Below are 7139 nucleotides of genomic sequence, written 5' to 3'. Positions count from 1 at the left end.
AGTGGCCTTTGGTGATGATCATGATTCCAGAGTTGAGAGTTTGACCTTTGAGGTGGTTAAGATTAAGAGCCCTTATCACGCTTTGTTTGGGCGGCCAGCTTATGCTAAGTTCATGGCAAGGCCTTGTTATGTTTATCTGCAGCTTAAGATGCCAGGTTATAAGGGTACTACCACTGTACATGGGAACAGAAAGATAGCCTTGGCATGTGAAGAGGGCGATGCTGCTTATGCTAAGTAAGTTTGTGCAACAGAAGAGTTGAAGTTTTATAAAGATAATGTTTACCCAGCAGATATGACACCTTTGAAGAAGCCAACCACAGAGCATGACCCTCTGTTGAAATTTAAGTCGGCAGATGACACTAAGTTGGTTGATTTTGTTCCAGGCGATTCATACAAGAAGTTCAGTATCAGTGCTAATCTGGATCCAAAATAGGAAAGCGTGCTCATCGAGTTCATTCGTGAGAACTGTCGGTGTCAAAACCGGCGGATCTCGGGTAGGGGGTCCCGAACTATGCGTCTAAGGTCGATGGTAACAGGAGACAGGGGACATGATGTTTACCCAGGTTCGGGCCCTCTCTATGGAGGTAATACCCTACTTCCTTCTTGATTGATCTTGATGAATATGAGTATTATAAGAGTTGATCTACAACGAGATCGTAATGGCTAAACCCTAGAAGTCTAGCCTGTATGACTATGGTAATGAGTCTCTCTCCTTCCGGACTAAGTCCTCCGGTTTATATAGACACCGGGAGGATCTAGGGTTACACAAGGTCGGTTACAAAGGAAAAGAATCTACATATTTGGTCGCCAAGCTTGCCTTCCACGCCAAGAGAGTCCTATCCGGGCACGGGTGCAGTCTTCGGTCTTCGTATCTTCACAGCCCATCAGTCCGGCCCATGGCTAACAGACCGGACGCCCGAGGACCCCTTAGTCCAGGACTCCCTCAGTAGCCCCTGAACCTGGCTTCAATGACGAGGAGTCCGGCGCGCAGATTTGTCTTCGGCATTGCAAGGCGGGTTCCCTTCTTTCCGAACTCCAAGATAGTCTTCGGACGTGATGATTGTATCCGGACCTGTAATACACACCACACACAACTGCAGAGAGAATATAATATTCCACGGGTCCAATCAGCTGACAACTTTTTACCACATGACATCACGTTTGCCCGGTCATAATTTCAGACCGTTTTCATCTGCCGTTCCATGTTCCGAAACGCGGTTGCCATTGGCACGTCTTCATCTATGAACCTATCATTCCCCGCCCTTGCCCATTATTTCTTTTTGGTCTTGTCAAAGCAAAGATCGTGTCCCCTTATCGCGGGATCCTCATCAATACGAGCGTGGGTAACCCAACCGTGCCGTTTACACAGTCCTTGGGAATAGGCGAGTTTCAAAGCAAATGGGGAGGCGTTCAATATTCACTGCCTTTATAAGGGGATAAGGATTCCCTTCTTCTCCCACACCTTCTTTCTCCGCCCTTCCGATCTTGAGCTCCAGCGCCCAAGTTCTCATCTTCCTCCCACTCAAGCTAGCACTCAACCATGTACGGATCCGGAGGTCAGGGCAAGTGGATGGCCTCCTCCGTTAAGGAGAAGGATATTACTGAGCTTCGGGCGGCCGGGTACTTGGCGAAGGAAATCGCCCACCGCCTTCCAAACCAGGGGCAAATCTTCCCCACGCCGAAGCCCAATGAGAGGGTGGTATGTATCCCTCATTTCTTCCGCGGGCTAGGATTTCCTCTCCACCCTTTCGTCCGCGGGCTGATGTACTACTACGGGATAGACTTTCATGATCTATCTCTGAACTCTTTCCTCAACATCTCGGCATTCATCGTCGTGTGTGAGGCCTTCCTCTGCATTCAACCCCACTTCGGGTTGTGGCTCAAGGTCTTCAACGTGAAGCCGAAGGTGGTGGATGGCTAGCACGCGGAGTGCGGAGGGGCCATGGTGAGTAAGCTGTCCAATGTCTCCTGGCCGAAAGGCACTTTCGTGGAGACTGTCAAGGAATGGCAGAAACAATGGTTCTACATTACAGAACCCCGTGGCACCAACTGGGCCGCGGCTGCCGAATTCAACCCTGGTGTCCCAATGCGGCTCACCTCATGGGTCGAGAAGAGCCCGAACTGGTGTTCGTCAGACGAGCTGATAGCGCTGCAGACGCGCGTTCAAAGTATGGTGGACAAGGATGTCAAACTTGTCGATATAATCCAGGTGATGCTAGTTCGCCGGATTCTTCCGTGTCAAAGCCGAAGCACCCCTCTATGGAAGTTCAATCTGAAGAAGCACCATACTCTGAAGAGGCTCTTCGAGACCACTCACGAAGGTGCCTGGAAGTTGCTCTTTAAGGGCAAGGAGAAGCCTCCGGCCACAGATTCAGACCGCGGACACAACATTAACCATCTCACCGGCGAGGTATGTTATTTTTTAACGCATCCCCTACTTGCCTGTTTCGAGGATGATGTGTGAGCTTTCATCATTGCTTCTTCAGGACTGGATGGAGAGGGCGAAGCGGATCCAGTGTCCGGCTCCGCTGCCTGAAGAACCAGTCATCCCACGCTTAGCAAAGATGCTGGTGCCGGCACCATATAAGGCGCCGGAGAAGAAGGCCAAGAAGAAGCCCAAGGGGGCCAAAAGCAGCCCCCGTCACAAGGGTGCTTCGGACATGACGTCCGAAGACGAAGAGAACCATTCCTTCGTCCCTGAGGACGACGACGAGGAAGGGGAGGAGGAGGAGGAGGAGGAGGAGGAGGACGAGAACAACCCTCCCCCCGAGGAGGGAAAGAAGAAGAGGACAGCTTCCACGAATCTGGAGGCGGGAACACCCAAGAAGGGGAAGAGCGCCCTTGCGGTCAACACCGCGTGGGACGTTGGCAGCAGTCCGGAGCGACGCCCCCGCACTAAGCCCCGGGCCGCATCGTAAGTGCTAAGACTCGTACATGCCCATAGATCGAACCTTTCCTCCTTGTTGTATTCACGTGATCAGTTATGTTATTACAGTCCGGCCCACGACAGCTCCCAGCGATCCTCATCAAGAGGTTCGTTGGACCCGAGGGAGATGGTCAGCCGCTTACTCTCCCAAGGCCAAAGGGGACGACGAGGTGCTCTCCCAACGGACCTTCCCATGCCGGGGAGAGTCTCGAGAAGTGCCCGAAGGCGAAGACCCCGTCGCCGGACACAAGGGGGAACCAATCCCCCGGGAGACTGGGAAGGAGGGTCGTACTCAGTTCGGCCCTCAACCGGACTTGATTCCGGAGACCGATACGGCTCCGGAATCCGGCACGCCACCTCCTTCGAAAGAAGGGGGTATGCCAATTCCACCGGTGACCCCTGTCCAACCAGGGGCACTAGATGATCTGCTGGAAGCGCTACGAGGCGCTTCCATTGTGGATGAGCATCGTGTTCTTATCGGCACGGTGATTGAAAGGGTTCAGTCTGCCAAGAGTGGACTAATCGAAGCCTGCAGCAGCCTGTTGACAGGTTTTGAGGTAAGCGACGCAAAAAGAGAACATCCCCATATAGCCAGTAGCCCCTGAGACACTATCCGGTGTTCGGAAAGGAAAGCCGGACAGAGGATCATTCCTGTATTGCAGGGGACTAACTAAATTTGTCTGGAATGCGAATGCAGGTGTCACTGCTGGTCACGGGCTCACGTGCTGCCGAAGTCTCCGAACTTAAGCGGAGACTGGAGAAGGCCGAGGAGGAGCTCGGCCAGGTGAAGAGGCAGCTCCAGGAGAATCAAGGTATGTAATAACCTAGGAAATATTTAAAAAGAGTGCGATGATATGTATTTACCGAAGTCTCTTGATATAAATAGGGGCAACGACCGAGGTCGAGGCCCTGAAAAAGGCCCTGGGCGAAGCCGAGGAGAAGGCCGTCAAGGAGCAGGCTACCCGTAAGAAGCTCAAGGCCCGGGTCGGCGAGGTACAACAGGAGCTCCGCGACGCGGTGAAAAAGTGCGAGACCTTGGAACGTGACGCGTTGGCCAAAGAGGCCGAACTCTCCAAGGCTCGTCAGAGCGCAGAGACGGCCCGGAACGAGGCCCAGGGTGCCCTCCAAGAGGTCCAGGAGGCAAGGAAGATTGCGGCGGGTAAGGCATTCAGTATGCAAAGCAAATATGCGAAGAGGATGTATCTTTTACTAACCCGGATTCGGAGTTCTCCAGGGGCTTTTGCTGATTTGCCGCGAAGTGTGTCCGATGCCACGGAGTTCTTTCGAGCCGAAGAAGGGAGTTCTACGGAGAAGCTATTCTGGTTGCAATATCTTGTGCCAGAGCATCCCGTGTCCTTCACCGATCAGCTGAAACGGCTGGTGGAGCTGCATAGGGTGCCAGAACTAGCCATGAAGGATTTGATAACCCGGCTGTGGCCAGCCGAAGCTATGCCCGGCAGCTACTTCGGACTCGTGAGGCGGATGGTGGACGCCAGTCCTCCGCTGGATATTGTCAAGTGATCGGCCTGTATTGAGGGTGCTCGTATGGCCTTCGCCCGTTGCAAGATGTGGTGGGCGAAGATGAATGCCGTCGATCTGGCCCAAGGGACGCCAGAGGGCAAGGAGCACCGCACACCCGAGCGCTATTTCGCGGATATCCTGGAGGGGTCTCGTATTGTAGCAGCGTAGTGTGGGCAGGACATTATTTTCGAATGAATACATTCATGTTGTCGTTGCCTTGTATGATGAAACAAAGTCAGTTTGTAATATAATTTTTGTAATGTTTTAATTTTTTCCTCCTGTGCGGCCGTGTTGTATGGAATCTGAGAGTTGGCCAGTCGTCGGCTTCTGCCCCCATGTGGGTAGTATGGGGGTGTTCGGGATGGAATCTAAACAATCTTGATCCAATTGTATGGTCCTTGAAGGAGTTGTTTAGTGCAACGAACCAGGCAATCGGACTATGCGGCTTAAACGCCCTCACTTTGCCATAGGAGTTTTACAAGAAAACATAGGCGCAACCCCTAGTTTTTCGAACCAGAGTGCTATGAGCGTCTGATCGGGAAGTACCGATCCTTCGCATAATGCGGAAAAAATCTCTAACGATTTCCAACCTCTCGAACAACTGACCAGCTCTTGTTGTATCATGACAGTCAATTTTCGGCTTTCTCTACTGAGGTGCTCCATTGGATAAACCAGGGGCACAATCGCAGTAGTTCTCCCTTTACTACCTTAGCCGATATAGCGGAACGTAAGGTAGCAAGCACAGGAGCCGGGCAACCCAACTATTGACCAAAGACATGATTCGGAGCCAATGCATATAATGCTAAATTTGGGGTGCCGAACTGAAAAGTGTTCGGACTTTTATCGCCATGTTGTGGGGTACTATAAAGCCCCTGGCAAATATGAAACGTACCTAAGCGTACGGGTGCTAAAAGATAAATTATTAAAGGAAAACAGAAAGAATGCAGAGGTGATATCTTGGGCCCTTAAACTTGAGCCACGAGTTGTTTCCATTATAATTGGGTTAATGCGTCAAAGCGCATTAATACAAATGGTGCGATAAGCGGCCGGCTATTTAACATGCCATGACCAGAGGCGAGCTGCGTGTGGGTCCTGACAATAGGTAGAGTGACCTCTAGAACTTCCCCTATACGTCTGTGATTCTTGCCATTCTGGTGTTTTTATCCTTTTACATGACTGATAATTAGGCCATCCAAGAAGGCCTATGTAAAAGAAACCTGAAAAAGGAAAAAGGAAATAGTAAAAGTATTTGTATGTCCGGGATCGGTTAAGCCAAACAGTGGATCATAAGATTTTTGTGCCTCCATCGATGCCCATGGGATTTTGAGTGCGTAATTATGTACGCGTGGTACGAATGCCACTACCCGATCGAGGCTGGGACGGAGGCCAAATTGCTAGTCGAGCTCTTGATGAGCCGCGCTATCCTGGTGCAGCGTAGTCCGGACCCTCTTTATGATGTCCCGGGGCTCGATAGCCGGATTACGGTTCTGCTTGGAAAGGCCGCTCTGGACTTCTGCTGCTAGGGCGGCGGTGTGCTCCTCTGTTCGGAGGGAGCGTTTCGTGTTTCCCTTGACCGTTATGATGCCACGGGGACCGAGCGTCTTGAGCTTAAGATAAGCATAGTGCGGCACCGCATTGCACCGAGCGAATGCCGTTCATCCGAGCAGTGTGTGATAACCACTGCGGAATGGGACGATGTCGAAGATTAATTCCTCGCTTCGGAAGTTGTCGGGGGATCCAAAGACAACCTCTAGTGTGATTGAGCCCGTACAGCGGGCCTCTACACCTGGTATGACTCCTTTGTAGTCTTTGTTGGCTTGATCCTTGATGGATTAATGCCCATTTTGCACATTGTGTCTTGATAGAGCAGATTGAGGCTAACATTTTCCTTGATATTCTGCATAACCCTTCAGTCAAATTGCCGACGGAGGAAGATCTTGCTATTCCTGACCCAGAGGTGCAATTGGTGGCGGCTCTTCATGCTATTCCTGATTGGACAGTTCCATATTTGGCTTATATGACCCGGGGCGAGTTACTTGAGGATGAAACTTTGGCCAGGCAGATAACCCGGCGGTCTAAGTCAATGACTATTGTCAATGGAGAGTTGCACCGCAGCAGTGTCACAGGGGTGTTTCAACATTGTGTTTCTCCTGAGGAAGGCTGTGAGATTCTACGAGAGATTCTTGAAGGAGATTGTGGTCATCATGCCGGTTCTAAGTCCCTTGTAGCCAAGGCTTTCCGTCATGGATTTTATTGGCTGACGGCTCATGCTGATGCAGAGGATTTGGTCAGTAAATGTGATGGTTGTCAGAAATTTTCAAGACGAGCTCATGTGTCGGCTCAAGAATTGAGGATGATTCCAATTACTTGGCCGTTTGCAGTCTGGGGACTTGATATGGTTGGACCTTTCAAAAGATCCAGGGATAAAAAGACCCGCCTTTTGGTGGCGGTTGACAAATTTACAAAGTGGTTTGAGGCAGAGCCGGTCAGTAAGTGTGACGCGACGATAGCGGCTCAATTCATCAAAATAGTGATTTTTCATTTTGGTTATCTCCACAGCATTATAACTGATAATGGCACTAATCTATCCACGGGTGTTATGAAAGAATTCTGTCAACGAGAGCATATTCGACTTGATGTATCATCAGTGGCTCACCCCCAGTCCAATGGCCAAGCTGAACGAGCCAATCAA

The sequence above is a fragment of the Triticum aestivum genome, chromosome 7D, assembly GCF_018294505.1.
Source record: "Triticum aestivum cultivar Chinese Spring chromosome 7D, IWGSC CS RefSeq v2.1, whole genome shotgun sequence".
Taxonomy (NCBI): domain Eukaryota; kingdom Viridiplantae; phylum Streptophyta; class Magnoliopsida; order Poales; family Poaceae; genus Triticum; species Triticum aestivum.
The sequence above is the reverse complement of the archived record's forward strand: the minus strand, read 5'-3'. Positions refer to the sequence as shown.